At 37.9% G+C, this 25,525-nt stretch overlaps 2 long non-coding RNA genes across 2 annotated transcripts; both read right to left on the bottom strand.

The window, feature by feature from the left end:
• Positions 1-16,124: 16,124 nt before the first annotated feature.
• Positions 16,125-16,907, bottom strand: LOC113335471. Its single transcript, XR_003353369.1, has 2 exons — positions 16,698-16,907; positions 16,125-16,601 (listed from the first exon to the last, which is right to left on the bottom strand). It is a non-coding gene; the product is annotated as an uncharacterized LOC113335471 (long non-coding RNA).
• Positions 16,908-20,726: 3,819 nt separating this feature from the next.
• Positions 20,727-24,031, bottom strand: LOC113335464. The gene is made up of 4 exons (XR_003353362.1): positions 23,392-24,031; positions 22,622-23,105; positions 22,110-22,244; positions 20,727-21,788 (listed from the first exon to the last, which is right to left on the bottom strand). It is a non-coding gene; the product is annotated as an uncharacterized LOC113335464 (long non-coding RNA).
• Between the last annotated feature and the right edge of the window lie 1,494 nt (positions 24,032-25,525).

Below are 25,525 nucleotides of genomic sequence, written 5' to 3'. Positions count from 1 at the left end.
CAGGTACACAAACTGACTGAATCATGCTATAATGTGTTGCGTGACGTAATCTCTAACAACATTTACAAGGTGTAACTCTAACTTACACATGCATATGAAGATGTAACTTCAGTTTACACAACCAATTTTTTAATATGTAACTACCAATTACACAAGCTAAACACAACCTAAGGCAAGTCAGTGGTGAGATTTTTACGTATGGTGTAACTTATAGTTACACAATCCCTATTTGTATAGTTAAACATTTTATTTTGCAGTTATCTACCATTAATCCAGATCAATTAAACATTTTATTTTGCGGTTATCTACCATTAGTACAGATCAATGGTTTCATAATCAAGAATTCAGGTCGGTGGTGAAACTTTAATGTGCATCTTATAGTTACATAGGCTCATTCGGTATGTGTAACTATAAGTTACACACTCAAAATCTCACCACTGACTGATTGTGTAACTTATAGTTACACAGGTCCTTGTTTGTATAGTTACATATTCACAAGTATTACATGAGAAATAAACATGAGACCATGACAATCAATTTGTTGTATAGTTTTTCACATCTTAGTACCTGTTATGGTAGGATCTTCTTCAGGGGGATTCAATTTTCCTCTCACCATTTTTAGTTCAAAAACAAAATTGATTATGAATCTGCAGTTGATGTAGTAATAAAATCAAGTTAGTTGATTGCAATTCAACTTAGAGTTTCTAGGGTTTTGAAACAGTAACATATCAGAAATGATATCCATGAAATCAAATTACAATAAAGTAATCAGTTAAAACACATCCATCACTTACCTTTTCTTCTATTTAATTTTATGCACAAACAATTGTTCTTCTTCTCCGATCTGTAGAATCATCGGTCAGAATGAGTTGTGTTCTTTATAATCTCATTACAATTTTTTTCAAACCCTAGCTCAGTAATATTTGACACACGAATTAATCAGTAACAACAGGAATCAAAACTAACAGATTCAAATTAAAACATACCTATTGTTTCATCATCGGACTATTTCATCAACATGAATCAGTAACAACGGCGATTTATATTTTGAATCTGAAACTGAATAGTGTTTAGGTTTTGAATCAGAAACTGTTTCGATCTGTTTTTGTGATTTAGGGTTTAACGATTCAGCAGATGATGAATAGTTTTTGATCTCGATCTTTGTTTTGCAATAGATTTCAGGAAGATTTCTTGATTTTTTTCGGTTTTTTTCTAGATCTGGTTTCTGTTTCAGGTGAGCGAGATTTGTTTTCTCTCTCCTGGAAATGAAATAATGGTGTCTCAACGAGAGAAAGGTAGGTGACGTCTCTTATATACCTGAGGCTAATTTAGTCATTTAAACTTTCATTAAATTTATTTTTAATTCTGGGTCTGGTTTTAAAACTCTTTTAACTAGGGACCTCATATTATGGGTTATCCATTGGTTGGGCCTTAGCCTAATTTTCCCAGAAAAGAATTCATTACCTCAAATTTTTAGCAGGTTGAAATTACTGCTTCTATTAAAAATTCTTTAAATTAGGCACATATTAGTCCTAATAAGCTAGTTAAATAGGGGCTTCAAACAAACTTAGAATGAAAAAGAATATTAAAAAATGTCAACTGAAAAAATAAAATCCATATAAATAATATTTGAAAGCGGCAGTAATAGAAACAAATCATGTTCTCATGGGATCACAATGTACTGGATATAATTTGAATAAGTCGTAAGTGATGGAGATTTACTTTGATTTGGATCATGAAACCATAATTAATGGTGTATAAATATTATTCAATGGAGATTCACTTTGATTCAATCATGTGATATTAATACTGTATTACTGATAGAGCAATGAGAAAAATTTCGGTCTTTAGGCTTTCTCAATTATACTATAATACCATCTATTGGTAGGAAAGGAGGTTTGAGTTTGGCATGGAAGGATGAATTTGACCGTAATATCGTTCATTCTATCCAAAATGGTATAGTTTGCTCTTCAAATTCAATTAAACCTAATGCTAAGTGCCTTATATATTTTGTGTATGGTGAGCCTAATACCAATCTTAGGAAAGATTTTTGGACAGGGTTCATGGCCCAAAATTATGATCCCCTCATACCGTTGACAAAAAAATTAAAGTAGTTTTCAATGCAAACCCCGAAAAGTCGAGCAAATTCTCATACGCAATTGTTGTCGTCGGTGAAGTTCTGTAGGGGGCGAAATATCGCACAAGGTAAATCTACAACTTCGCTCCAGCCAAAACAATCATAAGCACGAGAAGACAATAATTAAGAAGAAAAAAGGAGAAGAGTAATTACGCGATAATAGAGGAGGGATGCGAAAAGCAGTTGCACGATAAAGATAATGTGACACTCATCAGGGGAAGCACGAAGCAACAACGCGAATGACAAGGACAGTTCTCAAAAGCCCGGCGAATGAGACAAACTGAAATAAGATCAGTCAATAGAGATTTTGCATGTGAGCTTTAGTTGTCTTCTACTGATACATTTGCCTATAAAAGGGTTCAAAGATGATAGAGAGAGAGACCGGTGAATAGAGAGATACTAAGGAAGTCATCTAGGGAATCAAGAGAATACCATTAGATCTTAACATTCATCTTGTATTTCTCCATTGTTATATGTGATCATTGCAAGAACTCCATACTTTCAATACGAAGGGTTTGCGAATATCATTTTAGCGTCAAAGTGGTGAATAATATCATTAATGTTTGAGTTTATACACATGATTTAAACTTTGTGTTATTATCATTACAACGGGTGTAGTTATGGGATTTTTAGCAACTAAATTTTGGCGCTAGAAACAGGAAGGATTTATCCTCACCTGCTAGTTATCAACAAGAAGTCATCATCTTTCAAAGTTCGTTTGTTATTTTCATTACCATCATTTTACTGTCCACCACAAGAACTCGCTTGTTGGTCGTTTGAATTCATTATTTCTTTAAAGATCAACATCACTTTCATTCTCTGTTCCATCATGAAATTTTAACGAAATATTGATGCAGTTTTGCAGACATCCACTAAAGTTATTTTCACTTCCTCTCCATCATAAAACCGTGGTAGACACAACACCACCATAAAGTTATTCCTCAGAAAATTCTCTCAAGGTTGTTCACCTTTCAAAACACTACATCTCCCTATCCTGATTCAGAAACCTTCTTCTCTTCAAGACATCGAAGGTTTTAGCGATGCAAAGAGACAACATTAACAGTAGATATGGGAAGGAACTGGATGCCATCACGTAAAACCCGCAATATTGGACGGAATGGACCAAGCCATACGATCCAGAAAGACCAATTCTAGATGCCGGTACGAACGATAAAAGGAAATAGAACCAGTCCTACCATCAAAGTCAAAATGAAGAGATTCTCACCATCCAGCGCGAATATGAAGAGAGGTTCGCACGATGGAAAGAAACAGAAAAAATGTTGATAGAAGAACAAGTCAATTTTGCTTAAGAGCATGGACGGTTGATAATAGAAAGCCAGAATTTGAAAAAAAAAAGGTGTGAGAATACGAATTGGGATAGAATATGGAGAAAGTTACAAAAGATCCCGCAAAGTAAGAGACATTGAAAAAGAGGAAAGGGCGAAACAAATGGATGGAAAATTGTGGGACGAAGTGAGTCAATACGGGCGAAAAGGAAATAAGGTGAGCAGGAGAGCACTGTATCAGAACGAACGATGGGAAAGGATGTCTCGACACGAGAACTACACTCAAACAACAGCGAGGAGAAATCAAGGTACCAATGAGGCGCCTCAAACCACATCCACAGTAAGAAGGGTTAAAGAATCACACAATGAAACATCAGAACAAATTTACAAGCGAAATAACAAAAACGTCAACGCTGAAGGTCAGGTCTTTACACGAGATTTAAAGAAAAGGGCAAAGCAAGGAAAAAGATCGTCCATCGTGTCCCGCCCATCGCGCGAAAACTATACGCAAAGGAACAACACCCACAATGCTAAAACGATGTAACGAAGAAAGCAAGCTATGTATCAACCAAAGAAACATTAATGTGAAGCAAAATTCTTTCGATATGCGAGAAAGCTAAAGGCGAAATAAAGTCCATGCAAACATTTCATAAGACCTCAATAGGGGGCAGCAAGTCACTATTTTAAAAACCTCTAATTAGGGAGGCAGGGTACCATAACTTTGCGTGTCAACTTAGTTCACGTGGTCGTGCGACGGCGTTTTAGCACGTTCACGTAAGAGGCGACCCTTAAGCCTTAACGCGCGTCATATTGAGAAAATCCTGGAGAAGTCACTTATATTAGGGAAAAATAAAAGCCTATCCGCTGGAGGCCACTGAGAACGAACCACCAGCGAATAAGTTCTCTGATATGGGGTGTAGAAACATGACCAGTGGAGCAGAAGAAGATCCTGGATTGGATACACTCGGTCCAAAAAAACCCCAATTAGGGTGTCATCTCGTCCACGAACCACATAGGCGAAAGGTATGAGGTCACGACAACACTGGTTGTCGAATAACTAGATGGGAGGATCCCAACCGAAATGGTTAGGGGTGACCTCCTTAAAGGGAAATTCAGGGGGGAATATAAATGGACGTCACCCTTCATTAGAGAGCTGAATTGTGTCAAAGACGACAATGTGTTGGGGCTTTCTACTCACGGGAGTAAGTAAGACCTGGTATATTGTCGCACTTACAACCTGAGGAGGTAAAAAAACTAATACAGGCAAGGCGAGATCGATGGCCAATGACTCGCAAGAGCACATGGGACTGAGATTTCGTCGCCCAACAGGTTGAAGACCCTACCCAAGGCGACCATAAGTCCTTTAAGTTCTCTATGTGGGTGAAGACAATAAGACCTTACTTAGGAGGCAAGTAAGACCTACAAAAATCATAGGAAAACAAATAATGACGGAGCATGAAAGAAACTGAGGCAGTGAAAAGGTTGCGCTGAGGCACGAAGGAGGAACACTCCCTCATCGAGCTAAGTACAAGTTTGAAATAACAATTACTTACGTTAATTATCATGTCAAGCATGATAGTATGGCTACACATCTTATTATTCGCATGAACATGTCCATATCATACCCCCTTTACATACTAATCTAAATCGCATTAATATCTGTCGCATTTATATAGTTTCACATTAGATTCTAACCAAATACTTGCATGAATCAAGAACAAATAATGATACCCAACATCTAATTCTCCTATATGAATATCCGCATCAAGTACACGATAAATAACTCTTTAGACTAAACATAATATTTAAGGCAATAGCCCTCCTTCGAAGGTGGAAAGCAGAGGCAAGTATGGGAATGCTAAAATTCATATGCCTCCCACCTCCTCAGTCAAATACCTTAAATACTATGGGGCACGCTTGTACGTAAATCAAGACACATTCGATTGATCGACATAGGATCTTTAACAATGAACAAAGAAAAAAACATTGAAGTTTATATACATCTGTTCTAGTCCTAAATTTCTAACACAGAAAGAAGAAGCAGCCGAAAGTTATGCCCCTCAAACTTGGGAGTGCCCAGAAACTATTTTGAAAGATAGAATAAGTTCTAGAAAGGAAATTAAAATTGAGCCCAGTCACGTGAAGAAGAAGCAGTTTGCAAATACCCGCCAATCTTAGTTTGCGAAGCACCAGGAATGTCGCCTTTGGGAGAACAAACTGGTTCTTGATGGCTCGCCTCTGGACCAGGACCCATCTCGCCCGCAATTTTAAGTTGGCCTTGGTTATCTGTCGCGACAAATTTATTGACCTCGCCCTGTCCATCCAGCTCGGCATGTTCGCCTTCAGAATCAACATTCTCCCCATCAATTCCTTCATCGCTACTAGAATGCTCACTTTCAGAATCCTCTTCTTCATCACTGGATCCATATTCCACAAGTTCATCTTCGGGATCGAAAACGTCGGGAAAATCTCTAGTAGGAAGCCCATTTTTCAGTGGCAATTAGATCGGCAGTTTCTCGAGCAACTTGGTTACACTGCCTCTGTGCTTCACGATCAGCATTGATGATAAGGGCCCTCTTGCCACGCTTCAGTAACGCATACCTAGCCTCGATACCTTCCTTGTACTTCTCATCCTCATTCCTCACGCAAACTAATTCATTATTCTCCGAAGAGAGCTTCCCAGATAGGTCAACAACCAACTGCGAAGAAAAACCATCACCACCCTTGAACATCTCCAACTCTTGTTGCGACTTTTCAAATTTCTCCCTTAGAGAACCCAGCTCAGCATTTAAGTTTTTCTCATTCTCTGCGAAGAACAAGAAAAAATTAGAAACAAAGAAAAATACTCAAGAAAGAGGACGAATCACAAAGTCTAAGATAGGCTATTAAGGACACCTTCTTTCTGAATAATCACAGAATCTAAGATCTTTTGATTCTAATCTACCCAACTATCATACTTAACCGTTGTAACCCTGTTCACCTCAATTTCACCCAAGGCTTTATCAAAGTCATCGTTGCCTTCAATCCTAAGGCGATTCCGAATTTTCTCAAGGATTACACGAAGCTCGTGATTCTATATTTGACAGTCCTGAAGAGCCATCTCCCCATCCTCGACGGCCTTATTCTTTTCAAATAACAGAGTTGCCTTTTCGTCATTCAGTTGCTTGGTAACCTCCCGAAGAGACCAAACGTGAGACCTGAGCTCTCCTACATTTGCTAATAGTCTCCTAAATTCAAACCTAAGATGTTCATACTTTTGCTTGTAATCCTCAGTATCATCTTAAATGTCATCCTCATCATTATCAGCCAATATAAAATTTTGGTTAAGAGAATTAAAATGCACCAGAAGAGCCTCCTTATCTAAGTTTGCAGCAACGGCAAGATCAGACAAACTGAATTATTTAAGGGATACGTAGTGTTGGGATCAAGACTGTGTCTTGAGACCTACGTATTCGGTCTGGATTTCTGAGACCAACTTGGATAGTCCATTTAGATGGACCAACTTGGACAGTCCATAGCAAGGGTTTATTTCCGTACGTAGCAAACTTGAGACCCAAGTAATCAGTCTCAAGTCGGTAGGTTTAGGGTTTGTGTCTTGTAACCCAAGTTGAGTCTTGTATAAATTAAAAACGTGATGAATGAATGAAACACAAGGGATTACCAAACTTAACATGGCATCAAGAGACGGTTAAGAACCCTAACAGAAAACAATGGAGGGTGAAACAGATTCATCCAAAGGGAAAATATAGAGTGTGATATGCAGAAGAAGAATCCAGTCTACCATCTAGGATCAAGTGATGGTCCAGGTATCATCACCACGCCGATTGTTCTAAAGGGGACTAACTATTATGAATGGGCTAGATCCATAAGAAGATCATTGATAGCTAAAAGGAAGTTTGGTTTTGTTGATGAAACAATCACGAAACCTGAAGATAGTGACCAGTTGGAAGAATGGATTGTTGTCCAGTCGATGCTTGTTTCATGGATTAGCAACACGTTAGATTCATCAATTAGATCGATCTTGGGAGACTATGATAATGCAAACTTGCTGTGGACACAGTTGAAGAGAAGATACTGTGTTTTGAGTGGAACAAGGATTTGTCAGTTGAAAACTTCGTTAAGTGAGTGCAAACAAAAGAAAGCGGAAGGTGTAGCTGAGTACTTTGGGAGACTCAACAAGATATGGGATGAGATGGTGACATACATGAAGGTACCTTAGTGAAAGTGAGGTAATTGCACTTGTAATATCGCATCACAAGTAAGTACGTTGAGAGAAGAAGACTTTCTGCACTATTTTTTGATTGGATTAGACTCTGTGTATAGTTCCGTGCCTGAACAACTGTTGGCTAGAGACCCGTTGCCATCAACAGATGTAGCATACCAGACAATGGTCAACTCGGAGCGTCTGCGTATAAGAGAAGTAGCTATGTCTACGGAGGTGCATGACAATGTGATGGCATTCAGAGTGCAATCTGACCAACGTCAGTTTAACAATACATATGATCCTAACAAGCATTGCAAGTACTGTAACAGAGATGGACACTCAGAGGATGGGTGTTTTCAACGTATTGGATACCCAGAATGGTGGGGAGACAGATCTAGAGGTGGAAGAGGATCTGGTCGAGGAGGCAGAACCAATGGCAGAGGGCGTGGTGGGACTAACTTTACCGGTGGTAGAGGAGGTCGAGGACAAGGTGCAGGCAACCAGGTTCGAGCACACAACCTTAACATATCATATGCAAGGCAGTCAGGTGGAGCGTCCTCATCAGAAGCGTCAGGTCTGACTGGAGTCACAACAACACAGCTTTAACAGGTGCTTGAGTTTTTAAACTCAAAGAAATCCACGCCTCAGCTCCAAGGTAAGAAGAATAAAACTGTATGGATTGTAGATACGGGGGCAACAAATCATGTCACATATAAAAAGGATGACATGATAGAGATAAAAGATATAAAGGCATGCAATATTGGACTTCCAGACGGGAAGTCTGCATTGTCTAAGAAGATAGGAACTGTTATTCTACCTGGGGGAATGAGACTAGAGAATGTGATTTATGTGCCTCAGATAACTTGTAACTTAATCTCGGTTACACAACTTATTGATGAGAAAAGATGTATTATCCAATGTACTAACAGTTTATGTCTTATACAGGACCGGTTGACGAGGAGGATGATTGGAGTGGCTGAGAGACAAGGTGGACTGTATATTTTCTGTGGTATGCCTCAAGTTGAAGTTATGTCTGTTAATGGAGATACATATGAGCTATGGCATCGGCGTATGGGACATCCTTCAGAGAAAGTGTTGCAGAAGTTACAAGGAATAAGTAGGTTAATAAATAAGAATAATGATGCTTGTGATATCTGTCCACGAGCAAAACATCATAGGAGTAGTTTTTCTAGTAGTTTCAGTAAATCCAGTTGTATTTTTGAGTTGGTTCATATAGATTTATGGGGTCCGTATAAGACTCAGTCATCATGTGGAGCACATTATTTTTTGACAATAGTAGATGATTTTTCAATAGGTGTGTGGATTTCTTTGCTTCGAAACAAAACTGAAGTTGAACAGACATTTCTTAACTTCATTGCTCTTGTGAAGCGTCAGTTTAATAAAGAAATCAAAATTGTTAGAAGTGATAATGGAACTGAGTTCAATGCATTGCGTGGATACTTTCGAACTAAGGAGATAGTGTTTGAGACATCCTGTGTAGGTACACCACAACATAATGGAAGAGTTGAGAGAAAACATCAACATATAATGAATGTGGCAAGGGCTTTGAGATTTCAAGCCAATTTGCCAATAAGGTTTTGGGGGGAATGCGCATTGACAGCTGCGTATTTAATCAATCGTACGCCTACACCTATTTTAGATCATAAAACTCCGTATGAGCTTTTGTTTGGAAAACAACCTCCAAATCATCAGTTGAAGGTATTTGGATGCCTGTGTTATGTGCATGATCAAAGTAGTAAAGGGGATAAGTTTGCGAGTAGAGGAAGAAGGTGTGTCTTCCTTGGGTATCTGTTTGGTAAAAAGGCATGGCAAGTATATGATTTAGACACGAAACAATTTAGGGTGTCAAGAGATGTCAAGTTTTTTGAACATCAATTTCCGTTTAAGACTGAGGCTGTGTCGCGTAAGATAGCGACTGAGATGATGCAGTCGAAATTTAATGCTTCATCTGCGACTGATACGCAAGGTGTATTGGCTGAGAGGCTTCAGTGCAGTCCGGATGAGTGCTGGAGTGAAGATGAAAGCATAGAAGGAGCTGTATTAGCTCCTCAAGGTGGAGATTCAACTGAGACGGACAGCGATGGAGTTTCAACTGAGACAGGAAGTGCTGATGGTTCAGCTGAGACCGAGGATGCTGGTCTTTCTACTGAGACTGAAGGTGCTGGTGTTTCAGCTGAGTCCGAGAATAAACATCATGAAGAAAATGTTGCTTCTCGTAATGATGTTGTAGTTGAGGGTGACATGGGTAAAGGGAAGCGTCAGAAGATCCCTTCTAGCAGACTAAAAGGATTTGTGACGCACACCATTCGATAAAACAGTCTACCTCATCCTCATTCTACACAATCATCATCCTCAGGTACGCCTTATCCTTTGATATATTATGTTAGTTGTGATAAATTTTCTGCTGTGCATAAGAAATATCTTGCAGCTATATCAGCTGGGTCTGCACCACGCAACTTTAAAGAAGCTATGAAGCATCCAGGGTGGAGGAAAGCCATGAAAGCAGAAATCCGATATTTGGAAGAACAAGGTACCTGGGAATTGCAAGAATTACCACCGGGCAAGAGAGCACTAGGGAGTAAATGGATTTACACGGAGAAGTATGATGAAAATGGGAAGTTGGTGCGATTAAAAGCACGCTTGGTGATCTTTGGGAATCATCAGGTTGAAGGATTGGATTACAAAGAGACATTTGCACCAGTTGCAAAAATGACAACGGTACGTACTTTTTTAGCCGTCGCAACAGTTAAACGTTGGGAAGTACATCAGATGGATGTACATAATGCATTTCTTCATGGAGACTTGGAGGAAGAGGTGTATATGAAGATACCACCTGGATTTTCCAAAGGTAAGACAAATATGGTGTGTAAAATGAAGAAATCATTATATGGTTTAAGACAGGCTCCTCGTTGTTGGTTTGCCAAACTATCAACAACCTTGAAGAAATATGGTTTTAGGCAAGCATACTCGGAATATTCTCTTTTTACTATGACCAAGGGAGACATACAGCTTAATGTCTTGGTCTATGTAGATGATTTGATTATCGCACGGAATAATCTAGTGGAGATTCATACATTTAAATCATACTTGGGACAATGTTTCAAGATGAAAGATTTGGGAAAATTGAAATATTTTCTCGGCTTGGAGAGAGCTCGCAACAAACAGGGTATTTATATATGCCAGATGAAATATGCATTGAGTATTATCATGGAAACGAGTTTATTAGGAGCTAGACCTGCTGAGTTTCCAATGGAGACTAATCATCGTCTGGCTTTGGCGCAGGGAGATTTGTTTGTTGATGTTGAAAAATATAGAAGACTAATTGGTAGACTGATTTATTTGGCAGTGACTAGACCTGAACTTACATACTCGGTGCATACACTGTCTCAGTTTATGCAACAACCGAGAATCGAACATTGGGAGGCTGCACTTAGAGTGGTTAGATACTTGAATAAGAATCCTGGCAAGGCATTCTGTTTCCCTCTGATAGTACCCTAAGTTTGCAAGGGTGGTGTGACTCAGATTGGGAAAGTTGCCCTTTGACTAGACGTTCATTGACAAGATGGTTTGTTCGTCTTGGACATTCACCGGTGTCTTGGAAAACAAAGAAGCAGCCAACTGTTTCTCGGAGTTCAGCTGAAGCAGAATACCGATCCATGGCAGCAGCAACATGTGAGTTGAAGTGGTTGAAACAATTACTTGGTGATTTGGGGGTTCGTCATCCACATGGAATGCAACTCCTGTGTGATAGTCAATCCGCATTATACATTGCTCAGAATCCAGTCTTTCATGAACGAACCAAACATATAGAGGTGGACTGTCATGTTGTTCGAGATGCTATAGTACAGAAGATTATATCCCCTTCTTACACTCTTACGGCGGTGCAATTGGCATATATCTTCACCAAATCTTTAGGGAAAGCTCAATTTCAAGGTCTTTTGTCCAAGATGGGCATTTGTGACCTACATGCTCCGTCTTGAGGGGGGGTATTAAGAGATACGTAGTGTTGGGCTCAAGACTGTGTCTTGAGACCTACGTATTCGGTCTGGATTTCTGAGACCAACTTGGATAGTCCATTTAGATGGACCAACTTGGACAGTCCATAGCAAGGGTATGTTTCCGTACGTAGCAAACTTGAGACCCAAGTAATCGGTCTCAAGTCGGTAGGTTTAGGGTTTGTGTCTTGTAACCCAAGTTGAGTCTTGTATAAATTAAAAACGTGATGAATGAATGAAACACAAGGGATTACCAAACTTAACAGAATACCTCTGTAGGGAACCTCACGAACCTCAACTAAGAAGATTATCCCTAAAGGACCAATAAAAGAGCAGGGCGAAAACCAAAAATAAAGGAGAAAAGGCACGAAAACCTACCGGTTAGAAAGTCATTCCGAACACGAGCTGCGGTCACCAGGCCCGCGGTGCCAGATAATTCTCTTGTGAGTATATCACACTCCCTCTGAAGCAGAGAAACATCATCCTGAAGACTCGAGAGAAGAAATCTGATTGAACTGAACACAAATCAAGTCTACCATCTTGCGGTAATCTTCAACCTGGGTAACGTTGCGACACCTATTCTGAGAAACAAAATAAAAACATTAGTCAGAAACGATACACCCAGTTCAGAAGAGAAACGCGAAAATACTAACTCACCAGATAGTCAAGCGCGAGATGATGATTTGGGGTAAGCGAAGACGCAAAGTTCAATTCAGAGGGAGTGGCATCAGTGGATGACTGAGTAGCAATACTTAACATCAGCTGGCGAATCTTTGAAAGGATAGGATCTGATATAGAGAGCTGAGCATGAGAACAAATCTTTGAAGAAAAGTTTGCGACAACACCCTCCAGAGAAGGCGAACCTTCATACAACTTTGCGCGGGAAGAATGGATAAAACCACTCGCCTTCTGCCTGTCATCAACACGAGAGTTGTTCCCTTTGACAGCACCCACTTCAGTTGAGGCGGACACTTGAGCAGAACTAAAAGTCAAAGGATTTACTACTCTGATCAAAGATCCACCCTTCGGCTCCCCGTTAGACATAATATACTTGCTCACTTTCACCTTCTTGGTCTTGTACGAAACAGGAGATTCTTCGAGCACGAACTATTCGCCATCACCTTCATTACCCTCATATTCCCCATCTTCTTCTTCATCCTCAGTTTCTTCGTCGTCAAGAACATGCTGAATATACCAAAACACAATTAGCAAGATGAGACAAAAACGCTCATTGAGGAAAAATGTCTACGACTCACCTCATTTGAACGCAAAGATTTCTTCTCGGTCTTCGCCATAGAAGGCTTCTTCCTCTTCTTTTTTGCAATAGCCTTTGCTTTATTCTCAAGGGAAATGGCCTCCTTATCCAACTACCAACACAAAGAACATATATAAGATCAAAGAATACTACAAAGTGAGATCAACCAAGCTACGTAGCGAAAAATAAGAAAAAGTACATACCTCAGTCTCTCTGTCAGGCCAGTTGAACTCCCAAGGATGATATGCGAGCATAAGATATAATGCATCGCGTCCTACAAACGACTCGTCTGTCCTAGAGCGAGGATTACCATCCGGACCAACACCCCATATGAGAGGACCTTCTACAATGAGAAAATGCTTCATCCAACTGGGGTCACTAGAAAGGCGAAGCAAGCTGTTAGTATTACTATGATGATCCACATCGTCCATTAGTTTCTTTTCGCCATCCCGCAGCTTAACTCTATTTCAAGCGAATACCCCACCGCGAACCAACCCTTTTAACCGAGTCCACGTTATATTACCGAAAGAACGAATCAAGAGTGAAATCAGCAGGCTCGTAAGGCTTCTCCCTATCAGGGCAAAGTGACCATCCTTTACCAGTAGCGCGACGAGAGAACTCAAGAATGATGTGAATTGCATCCCCACTCAACTGATAGGCGGAACGATCAATCTTTGCGAGAATCTGATAAAACAACAGAATCTTTGGATTGAAGAGAAGAAGAGGAAGACCCGACTTCAACTGTCCAAGCGCGACGGGCATACGATTCGCACTCCACGTCTCTTCCAATATTCTTTCCTCATTCAGAAAAGTAACATAAGTTGTACCCTTCAGAGCAATAAGAGTAAAAACCCTTCTCTTTAAGCGCGTCTTGGAAGCTTTTAAGAACATCTTCCCACTTTTGAGCGGGCTTACGCTTTGAACTGCCAGTATGGGAATGAGTATATATAGGAATGTTAAAATCATAAAACTTGAAGAACAACAAAAATGGCATAAGGGAAGATCACAAACATTATAATCACATCACAAAAATCATAAAAAATGACTAATCGAGGAAAAATCCAACTCACCAGGAAGATGACGGACAACGGTAACAGGGGAAGACGCGTCTTGATCCGCCATGAAGGAAAAGAAGAAACTGAAGAACTCAGAGGAAAAGAAGAAAAACTTGAAAGGAGAAAAAGATGAACAGCTGAAAGAGACGGTAGAAAAATAAAAACCTCTCTTTTTACCTCTCTCCTAGATATTTATCCGAAGAAAGCAGTAAAGACGTGCCGCTTGAAAAAGAAAAAAACGCCAACACGTGTAGCAGTTACGCGGAAATTACGGAAATATGTTGGAAAAGACAAAGAAAACGAAAAGACAGGCCTGACACGAAGCATTGACCAAGAGATTTTCGCATTATTTCACTTGCAGAAGAACAGCGCGAGAAGAGGCAAAATGTAGGGGCGAAATATCGCACAAGGCAAATCTATAACTTCACTCCAACCAAAACAGTCCTAAGCACGAGAAGACAATAATTAAGAAGAAATAGGGCGAAGAGTAATTACGCGATAATAGAGGAGTGGTTCGAAAAGCAGTTGCACGATAAAGATAATGCGACACTCATCAGGAGAAGCACGAAGCAACAACGCGAATGACAAGGACAGTTCTCAAAAGCCTGACGAATGAGACAAACTGAAATAAGATCAGTTAACAGAGATTTTGCATGTGAGCTTTAGTTGTCTTCTATTGATACATTTGCCTATAAAAGGGTTCAAAGATGATACAGAGAGAGAGACCGGTGAATTGAGAGATACCAAGGAAGTCTTTTAGGGAATCAAGAGAACACCATTAGAAGAACTCCATACTTTCAATACGAAGTGTTTGCGAAGATCATTTTAGCCTCAAAGTGGTGAATAATATCATTAATGTTTGAGTTTATACACATGACTGAAACTTTGTGTTATTATCATTACAACGGGTGTAGTTGTGGGATTTTTAGCAACTAAATTTTGGCGCTAGAAACAGGGAGGATTTATCTCTGAGCCTGGCCAGAGCAGATCAAAAACGTGTGCGGGGCCTTCAATTGTGTGGTTGTCGTCGTATCCGGTAGACCTGTCATGATCCAACCGTATCTTGCTAAAGCACTAGTAGCAGCATGGTTGCCAGGAACTGAAGGTCAAGGTATTGCTGATATTCTGTTTGGTGATTACGGGTTTACTGATAAACTAGCTCGCACTTGGTTCAAGAGCGTTGATCAACTACCAATGACTGTTGGTGACAAGCATTATCATCCTCTCTTCCACTTCGGGTTTGGATTAGTTACACAGCCAAAAACTTACACCTAGAAGTGAAACCACATTCATCAAATGAACTTGTAACAATTGTCCGTTCAGCAAATTGTACTTCAAGAGCTTAGTATAAACTTTTATTGTTATTGTTGCTTTCCTATCGAGATTTTCTTTAAGAAAAACAAAAGAACAGAAACAAGATATCAGATAAAAAATTGGATTTATTAAGACATTTTTTTTTCATACTTCCTCTGTTCTGCTACAAAAGCCGTCCCGGCAATCGATTTTACTAAAACCACCAGTAAATCTCATCAACTACAAATAACATATAAAAATTACTTTAGTCTACTAACAATGTCCATCATTCATACAGGGGATACCAACATTAGCGAAGGTGATACCATTACATACAAGGCAAACAAAAACTAGCAGACCCTGGACGATTTCTGAAACGATACATATCATTCCTGTCAATAGTGGTATCTCCTTTATAAATCATGAATATCAGTTCAATCTACTCAAAATTACCAATCTCCATTAACAGAAGTAAAAGAACCCCCAATAGTAAAATCTAAAAAAGTTCCCCAAATAAGGTACTATTGTGATAGATTAACCATTTTGTTTTACTTAGCCACACGCATAAGTGACACAAGTGATATACTAAGCTGTTGGGAATCCCAACGACTTCAAGCGGGTGCAAGTTTTGCAACAGTAAGAGGTCATTCCTACTATCCTACGCAGTCGCAAATTCACAACAGGCATTAACTGTTACGAAATAATAATGAGATTAGCTGAATGGTTATGATATTGTTAGATAAAAAATGTTTAAATAATGCAAAAGATTACACTTTTTCCATATTCACATTGGTTGAATCCCAAAGGGGCCATGCCAATTTTGTTGAGATGATAGACATTAGATTACAGCGTCCAGTGTGCTCTTGTGGTGCAGTTACTTTTCCAGGAATCCATGTTTCATTTCATAATTATTGGATAAACACTGTGGCCACCAATCTTATTATTTTACAACATAAACATTTTGCAATACAAAGAAAGACTAGTAAAATAAATTCTCTAAACGAACCAGCAATAGAAAAGAAATACACTTACAACCAGATAATAAAAGATAAACAACTGATCAGAGAACGATATGATTAAACTGATATGATTAATTAAGCAAATAACCCTTTCATGGAACTTACTATTACAAAGAAACGGAAAAGTGATCAGTGGGATACATGATTGGTGCCATTGCCGGTGACATTTGCTGTTTATATATATATTGTTACCTGCAACAGAAGCATATACTACTTCGGCATTCAGTATGACTGACTGGAAAATTGCTATTGATTGTACAAAGGCTATCACAATTACTTCTTGGACACGACTTCACCGGCACTGAATTCCCCACAGTACATTCACCACGGACGTATCTGTATGCCATTAAAAGTACACCGGATACTCATATTAGCTTTTCAAATATCATCAGAACAAAAAAAAAAAAGAAAACCACAAGAAATATAAAGAACCGTATATAGCTAGTAGTAACTTGCACTGTGTTTGCAACAACCAAAACCAAGAGAAATCCAATGAGAAAATTAGTAGAAAAACTTAGATGAGCAGCTTTAGCCATGATTTCGATCGAGTTGTTGATATGTTATCGAGATATATCTCTTCTATATATAGCAGCAGCGCACCATTGTTTACTTGTTACAACCAATAATAATTCATAAAAAAACAAGAAGTTGTAGGGATGCATTAACACCCCAAAACAAACAACAAGTTGCTTGAATGACCTAAAAAACAAACAACAACTAGCCAAACTCTATCCTGTAGTTACGTACGTTAGTTTGCCTCTTGAAATCAATTGCAAAGATAAGATATGGTAGTAAAGAAAATATATTAGATAATCATTCAGACAAGTGACACAGAAATTTACATGCCTTGATATCTCAAGTTGTCAGCAGGTACTGCCGAGTGCAGAGTTGATTACCCTCGAATTGTGCTAAACACTAAATGTGATCCAAGTAAACTAATACTACGAATACGAAGACGTCTTCAATAAATGAACAATGAAAATGATAATCCTAGTCTACTAAGAATATACTGACTCGAGGGAGAGTAGGCCATTCCACTCTGCAGATAACATTTGCTAGATCTTTCATCTCCGTTGTCTACAAGTTAAGGGTTGCAGTCTTTTGTTACACAAAATAAGAAGACCAGTAATATCTTAGCAGATAATGCTAGAGCAAAGCTAGGATATATAATCTTTCAACACAAAATTGGTTAAGAAGAACAAAATCAATAATTTCTGGGTGAAAAGGATATTTAGATTTTGATACTGTTTAAATGGACAAAAATATAAAAATAGCCAGGATGTAAACAATTTCATCCTACCCATTTTCAAATATTTTTTCTTATTTTTAATTTACATCAGGATGCATCTAGTTTCATCCTTGCTATTTTTTAAGTTTATGTCAGGAAGAATCCAGTTTCATCCTTACTATTTTTTTGGTGTCCATTTCATCCATAATAATTTCTACTCGTCCATTTGAACCATGTTTTAAAAATATTTGGACAAACGACCCACTTTCCGATCTTTCAACTCAATTGACTGAGCTCCAGAAATTATAAAGAGCAAGTGAAGAGTTGTTAATTTCCGTCAATATTAATCCTAAACCTAGTTAAATAGGGGAAAAAACTCACCAGGAAAAATAATTTTAAAATAACGTCTACTGAAAACTAAAATCCATAATAATATTTGAAAATAGCAGTAATTGAATCAAATCCTGTTCTTATGGGATCACAGTGTACTTGAAATATTTTGAATAAGTAATTGATGAAGATTTACTTTGATTTAGATCATGTGACCATAATTAATGGTGTATAAATATTATTCAATGGAGATTCACTTTGATTCAATCATGTGGTATTAATTGGATGTCTCGACTAAAAGAAACGGAAAATGGGTCATTTGTCCAAATATTTTTAAATCACGGTTTAAATGGACGAGTGAAAAATAGTTTGGGTGAAATGGCCACAAAAAAATAGTAAGGATGAAACTGGTTTCATCCTTAGCTTAAATTTAAAAAATATTAAGGATGAAACTGGATACATCCTGTGTAAGTTAAAAATAAGAAAAAATATTTGAAAATGGGCACGATGAAATTGGTTACATTCTGGCTATTTTTATATTTTTGTCCATTTAAACAGTATCAAAATCTAACTGTCCATTTCACCCAGGAATTGTTGATTTTGGTCTTTTTAACTAATTTTGTGTAAAAGAAAAGACACCAAACTCGAAGTGTTCAGTTCTCATCCAAAGAAAGAAATTTTACTGGGAGCTAGTGAAGTCTAGTGTTTGCCTTATAAGTTATAACATCCCGTTTGTTTCACATATTCACCACCCATATTATTCTTATTTACTGCTTACTGTACTTCATAATTTCCAGGGCTAAGAGCCGAGGGGAATGGGCTGATTTTCCAAAACTAACGGAAATGGTCTATTCTTTTGAACCATTGGATCAACGTTGCGCCCAACGGCTCAAAAGAAACGTACCGTTTCCGTTAACTTTATTTTAAATTCTATTTTTTTCTATTTACCATCTACCAAATTAAATCTGACTATAATAGTTTTAATTCCGATTTTAGTTTGTCTCTTCTTCATTAATCCCTTAGAGGTCGTTTGTATGTGCCTTCTGTACCCGCTAATCATATTTTAACACCTATTTTCCTTGTTTAGCTGTAATTCTTTTTTTTTCTTTTTTTTTTTATAGGCTAAAGCTTGACCCAGGTCCCTATCCGAATCCATCCAGTTGGACTAGCACCACTGCTAGACCCAACCTCGTCAAACCCCTCTATAGAACTAATTTAAATACAAACCTCTACTACAATAGGGATCGAACTCCTGACTTCCTCCTTATTGGAGTTGATGGAATACCACCGAGCTATGCTCTTGGACCGCATTTAGCTATAATTTAGTCCATCCACTCTTTCCTTGTTCATCTTCATTAATTATAGAAGAAAAACCATAAATATTTTAAAAGAAAATGACTTCATTAATCCGGATGGTTTGGGCCTAAGTGAATTACTTTTGATTCTATCACAATATGCCAAAATAAGACATTTTTGAAGTTAACGACAATTTATTTTTGAATAATAATTTTGAACCAAGTTAACCAGAAATCAACAATGGTTTTGAAGTTTGTTGTATGAGGAGACAAAACAATAAAGCATAGAGGAGACAAAAGAGAAGGAAAATCATGTGTGCTTCTCATTTGTTGTGTTTCTCGTTAAATAGACACGAGATAGTGAGAGAGGGTAGCTATTTCCATTGTATGTGTAGTTAGTGGAAGAGAAAGGACAACATGTATCAATCATGAAGGATACATGTGCATGTACTATGACACATGTAGGTAGTAGTCGAACACATGTTACTGCAACATTAATTCATCATCAAAACTTGAAAAAAAATTGATTTCGTTTTGACAAAAATCAATCCAGAATCGGTAGAAGTTCATGCACTCGTATAAACCGATTTTGGGTTGATGTTTTTAAACACGAAGAATACCAGGAATCGATTCATATTACATACTACATAGCCCGATTGTAAAAATCAGTAAGCACGATATACACATGTAGACCGATTCCCAACAATGCAAAAATAGAATCGGTATATATAAGTGTTCATGTGATCCGATTCCAGGTTAAAAAGATATACAGAAGGATGGTTCTCTTCCATACCAGAATTGGTTTATGTCGGCATTAACTTCAATCGATTCTGGTTAAATTCTTCTCGACCAGAAAACACATAATTGGTTTACGCGTTCATGGACATCGACCGATTTTCATAAGATTCGGTTAATATGGATATGAACGTCGACCGATTATCGTTAAACCAATAATCCAACATTGTTTGTGATTTTCAATCTTGAATGGATAAATCAATCACATGTGTAATTAAGGTAATGAGTTGCAATCGATGATGTTTAGTTTGATTTATTTTTTAAACGGATTATGAAATTTCTTTTAAATCGATCAATGTTGTTAGAATCCATTAATGAATTTGAGCTTTAATTCTAATTTATGATACAAATGATTTAAATAGATTTTTCCTGAAAGGGTTTTAAATTTAGAAGGATAAAACTTAGGTTCGCAATTTAATAGTGAGGGTAACTTAGTACCTTCACCTAGTTTAGACGCCCTTTATCCCCTTCTCCAGGTTGGGCAAGGAAATTGATATGCCCCAAACAATTCCAATAGAACCCCAAACTAGCCAAGTTAATTGAACTTTCTTTTACCTATTAGAGTCTATTTGCACTTCACTTGCAACAATTGAATACCCATGGGAACAATATGACTGATTCAAAGATGATCTATTTTTGATCGGCTCATTCGATGATGATCAAGATGTGCCTTATTATAATTTGTTGTTAAGTTTACCCAAGTATACCTTAGAATTTGTTATTAAGTTTACTAAAGCAAGCGTAAAAAAACTTCTCAATCCGTATCTAGAAAAGAGATATTATCACATTTCCAGGTATTTTCCTAACGTGTTTTGTCTTAGAAAAATCTAAAAATGGGAAATGGGATCAACTAAAATTGTTGGAATGTTATAAATACCCTCCATGTTAGTGGGCCTTGCACAATTACCCTCGAGGGGTGAAAAATAAGTCTAAAGCAATTTCGTATTTTGTTGAGTCCCTATTTTAGCCTTTTATTTCTTCTTCCTCCTTTATTCGATCCCAACATCAGAAGATAAGCACCCAGATCTCCTCCTCTGATCTAAACCTACCGCCACCATCTCCACGGCTACGGTCACTTTCATCATAACAAGGTCCTTGTATCCCCGTGCAATTCAATTGATTTATGTTTTTTAAGGGTTCTCGTGTGGTGACCTTTCTCGTGCCTCTTTCCTTAAAGTTTTCTTGTCATGTAACTATTCCATGGAACTCAACCAATCGAACCTCAACGTGCATCATTAAAATTACATTTTATGAACATTCATAAAGCTTGGTTAACTTTTCCTAGCTATATAGTACTTCTTCTCTACATAGATGAAGTGTTGCCTTGGCATAACTTCATTAGTATTTGTTGCAGAAGCCAATGATCCATTTGAAACACCAATAGTAATCTTTGCCCAATCTAGAACTAAATCTCTCTTTTTACCACTGACCCACTCAACAACACTCCCAAGCAGTGTGATGATCCAACTTCTGGATCTCATTGTCCAGTGCGAGAAAGACAACGAAACTTGTGTTATCTTCCACTTCAGAGAGCAGCAGGAACCTGGGCGGCTAAAAACAACTGCTCAACTGGCTAGTAAAATAACAACTGGATAGGCATCCACAAACTGAAATGATATAGTATTTTCTGGTGGCACTTAACTTTGCAACGGGTACGTCCATTTCAGTCTCGCATTTTGTGCACCAAAGGTCTCATCATCCACTTTTGAAATGATAGATGGAAAGCTCACGGTGTAGGTGGGTTTCCATTTTGAGGATAGCAGCTGGGTGATGGTTCTACAATTATCCGTATTCAAAACTTCAATTGGTGTTTTTCCTTTCATGGTGCAAACTGTAATATGACGGGGTAGTCTAACATCCAAGCACCTGCAAAAACTGAAACAGTGAAAGTTCCATGATGAGTGTTTCATCACACTATTCAGAAATATTTTACATCACAAAACTTGTTCACAGTCGTATAGAGATTGAATTTATTGCATGCAAACAAATGAGGTAGGTCAAGCATAATAACGGGATCGTCCTAAGTGTGAATGACCCATATTCTATGCAATTTCAGCTTAGACAACATAGTAGCGGGACGACGAACCAAAATGTGGTAATCGGTAGCATTGTGATCTGAACATGTAATGGGAGACAGTTTCCCATGAATCCAAAGAATCTCAAAACCATTGCCTACATACATAAATCAACACTTACCCGAGGCATTATAACTGTGGGATGAGCAGCTTTCGCATGGTACCCAATTGTTTTTATTTGTTATTTTTTCTCAGTTCCTGATCCCACCTTGGCCATTTTGACAATGAGCGTGGGATTCCACAATATTGATTCTTCCTGTCGTGAAACAATATAGTCACACACAATAAGTGCTTAACTTGAAAACAAATAATGGGTACATAAGCGTTATAAATGCAACGGTAGAAACACTTTCTATGCACAAACTACATGGTTAAAAATCTGAGGTTGGAGCTGAGAGTTGTGACATGACATTAACAGAGATTTAAGCAGAAAAACAGAAAAGAACCCTGTTAGCCTCAGTTGACAGAAGAAAAAAAAAAGCATACCAATATGTTTATATTACATGTTGTTCAACTATTTGAAAAGCTTGTCACTTCGTGTGATGATTAAACAGTTCAAATATGTGGTGCTTGTTATTGCTAATCAGTTCTAAAGTAAGTCAAAGATGGTTTTTCTAAAAGCACATTTCATACCTCTGCTGAACAACATAGACTTCTTTTATAAATGCAATCCTCCGTTCCCGAGTAAATTCTTATCAGTAAATGAACATGGTGCTGCCTCCATGATTGAGAGACTGAAGAATTAAACTGAATGTTTATTACACCCCATTTTGTAAAAACATATATCCACAAAGCATGAAACCGTATCCCCATTTTCGTTCAATAATATCAAATTCTTAGACCGCTCTTATTAAAATCTGTCTTGGTTAATAAGTTGACGGAAACTTGTTTTCCCTCCATCTGAACCAAAACATGTCTTCTCAAATTGTCTAAAAACCATCGATAAGTCCTTGGAAAGTCATCTTGACTTTTTTAAGTTCAAAATCTGATGATTGATGAGACTTACAAATACTACACTGTACGACTTGATTGATCTGATGCTATTAGGGTTTCATCAATCAATTGGATGCCTAAAATTGGTTCACATGTTGCATATCAAGCCCCGTTGAATGTTGCACTGTATTGATACAAAGAAAAGAAGTAAGCTTTACTTAAAAAAAACAAACAAATTAAGCGCAAATTATGTCGTCCTAGTGTTTTTGACACAATTCCTGGAGGCAAACTCAAGTGAACTTATAATGAATATGAACAGTTAACAAAAGATTATATATTTTTCAGCATATCCAATTCAAACACCCAAAAAGATTGACGAAACTGTTCGAATAAAACGCAAAGACAATTGAGTTCTTCAGGAAAAAATGCAATTAACAATCAATCGACTAATAGTCTCTCGGTTAACAAACCTTTATTTTGTGCGTGCGATTGATCAGGTATCATATCAGACTGAATATGTTAGTTCAAAAAACTGAAGCCAAAAAAACGAATCGGAAATTGATAAAAATAGGCTGGCTTAAGATAAAGATTTTATAGTCATGGACGGAGATGTTAGTTCATAATTGATTGACATGGTTCCAAATAGCCGGTATTTCAAAATGCAACGTTTCAAACGATAGGTCTCCAAATATTTTACGAAAAGAAACTTCTATAGTTTTGTAGCGAACTGTTCGATCGAAACTGTTGTGCCTTTTTCAAGTGCCAACTCTCTTCAAAGGGTGGCTTCCTACGTGGCTTCTTAAATTTTGAGCATTGGTAAGGCTGAATATGGTGTCAACACGTCACCAAAATTATTCTCCTTTATATAATAAGGAATTGATTGATACCGCCACCACCCAAATCTTCATCGTCGCCGCTGCCGGATCAAGAAGAAGTAAATCTAGAAATAGGATTTGATTATCTTCTCTCTTTTTGGATATGTATTTTCGTAATACAAATCAAAATTCAAGTTACGTGGATTCATAAATTGGTGACAGAGATTAAAGGGGATTTAGGTGATTATCTTTCTTCTTTTGTTTAAGTTTATGCTGGTAGGGGTGTTATTCTAACTTGATTATTGTTATTGTTGTTGGTGGTGGTGAGGGTAGGATGATGAAATAGGTGAGGGAGATAGTTGAGGTTCTGGTTGTTGAGGTGGTGGTGGAGATTTGGTGTAATTTTGGTGGTTGGGAGATGGTCGTGGTGATTTGTTTTGGCTGTGGAGGAAGAAGGGTATCCAAAAGATGACGGTTTGTTACTACTTTCCCTATAGTTGGCTATGGTGATTTCTATTGATGTAATTTCTATTTTAAGAAGTATCTTTTTGAATTTACATTTCAAATTCATTTTTAGGTTTTCAATTTTCTAAAGTTGAAAATTTAGCAGATTTGTCAATTTACACTTAATTGGTAGAGATGATTTCCCATATGAATCAATTGGTCTTTACAAGCATGTGAGTCATTATTCCCTCATTCTCAATGTTGTTAAAGTTGTATCATTTTGTTGGCTTGGTATGCAAAATGTACAACTGAATGTTTGTGCTAGCATTGGTCAATGCTAACTACATGCAAATTTAACATTTAGTATTAAAAGATATTATTTCCCTTATTGGCCTGATTTCCGGTCAAGATATTATTCTCTGTAGTTAATGACTTTCATATGATAATAATATATATTGAGAATCCGATTAAGGGATTACTCAAGGAAGTTTATCCTTCCATCATGGTATCATTCTAAAAGAGATCCTCCTTCTTCTTCAAACCCTATTTTCTTCTAAAAAAAAAAAAAATCCATGGCAGGTGATAAAAAATCCCTGCATCCAGCTTTTACTGTCAATAACATAAAAACCCTAATCCCCATTCTTCTTGATATCAAACAAGATGAATACTCGTCGTGGGTTTTTCTCTTCGAACTCCATCTCCAGGCTCACGGACTCCTTTTCCTCATCGACGGATCAGCAACACCAACAAAAATTGACGCCAATACCTCGAAACAACTAGACGCTCTCTGCCGTCAATGGATGTTCTCCACCATGGCCAAGGATCTAATGCTCACGGTTCTAAAATCGGGAAAAACTGCTAAAGAACTTTGTGATCACCTTCAGAAGCTTTTTCAAGATAACAAAGGTAATCGTGCTGCGACCCTTGAAAGTAAATTTGTCAATCTAAAGTTTGTTGATTGTGCTAGCGTCGATGACTATTGCGATAAACTAAAATCGTTGTCGGATAAACTGACCGATCTTGATTTCCCGATGAACGACAAACGATTGGTTATCCAACTTGTCAATGGACTCCCGGAGGAATACAACACTGTTGCATCCTTTATACAACAGTCCATGCCTACTTTTGACGCTGCTCGTTCTCAATTGCGCACTGAGGAGATTCGTCGTGCACAACAAACTAGTCTGTCGTCATCATCTGTTCTTGCTGCCACAACCTCATCGACTGATCGTGGGACTCACCTTAGCCACCGTTCAGGATCAGGAAAACGCGGACCTCGACAACCACAGCCTGTTCATACAGTAGCCTCTCCGTCGATGGATCCACCCCTACTGCCAACACCGCA

Source organism: Papaver somniferum, chromosome 1 (genome assembly GCF_003573695.1).
Source record: "Papaver somniferum cultivar HN1 chromosome 1, ASM357369v1, whole genome shotgun sequence".
Classification (NCBI taxonomy): domain Eukaryota; kingdom Viridiplantae; phylum Streptophyta; class Magnoliopsida; order Ranunculales; family Papaveraceae; genus Papaver; species Papaver somniferum.
Note: the sequence above shows the minus strand (reverse complement) of the source record. Positions and strands in the feature narration are given on the sequence as shown.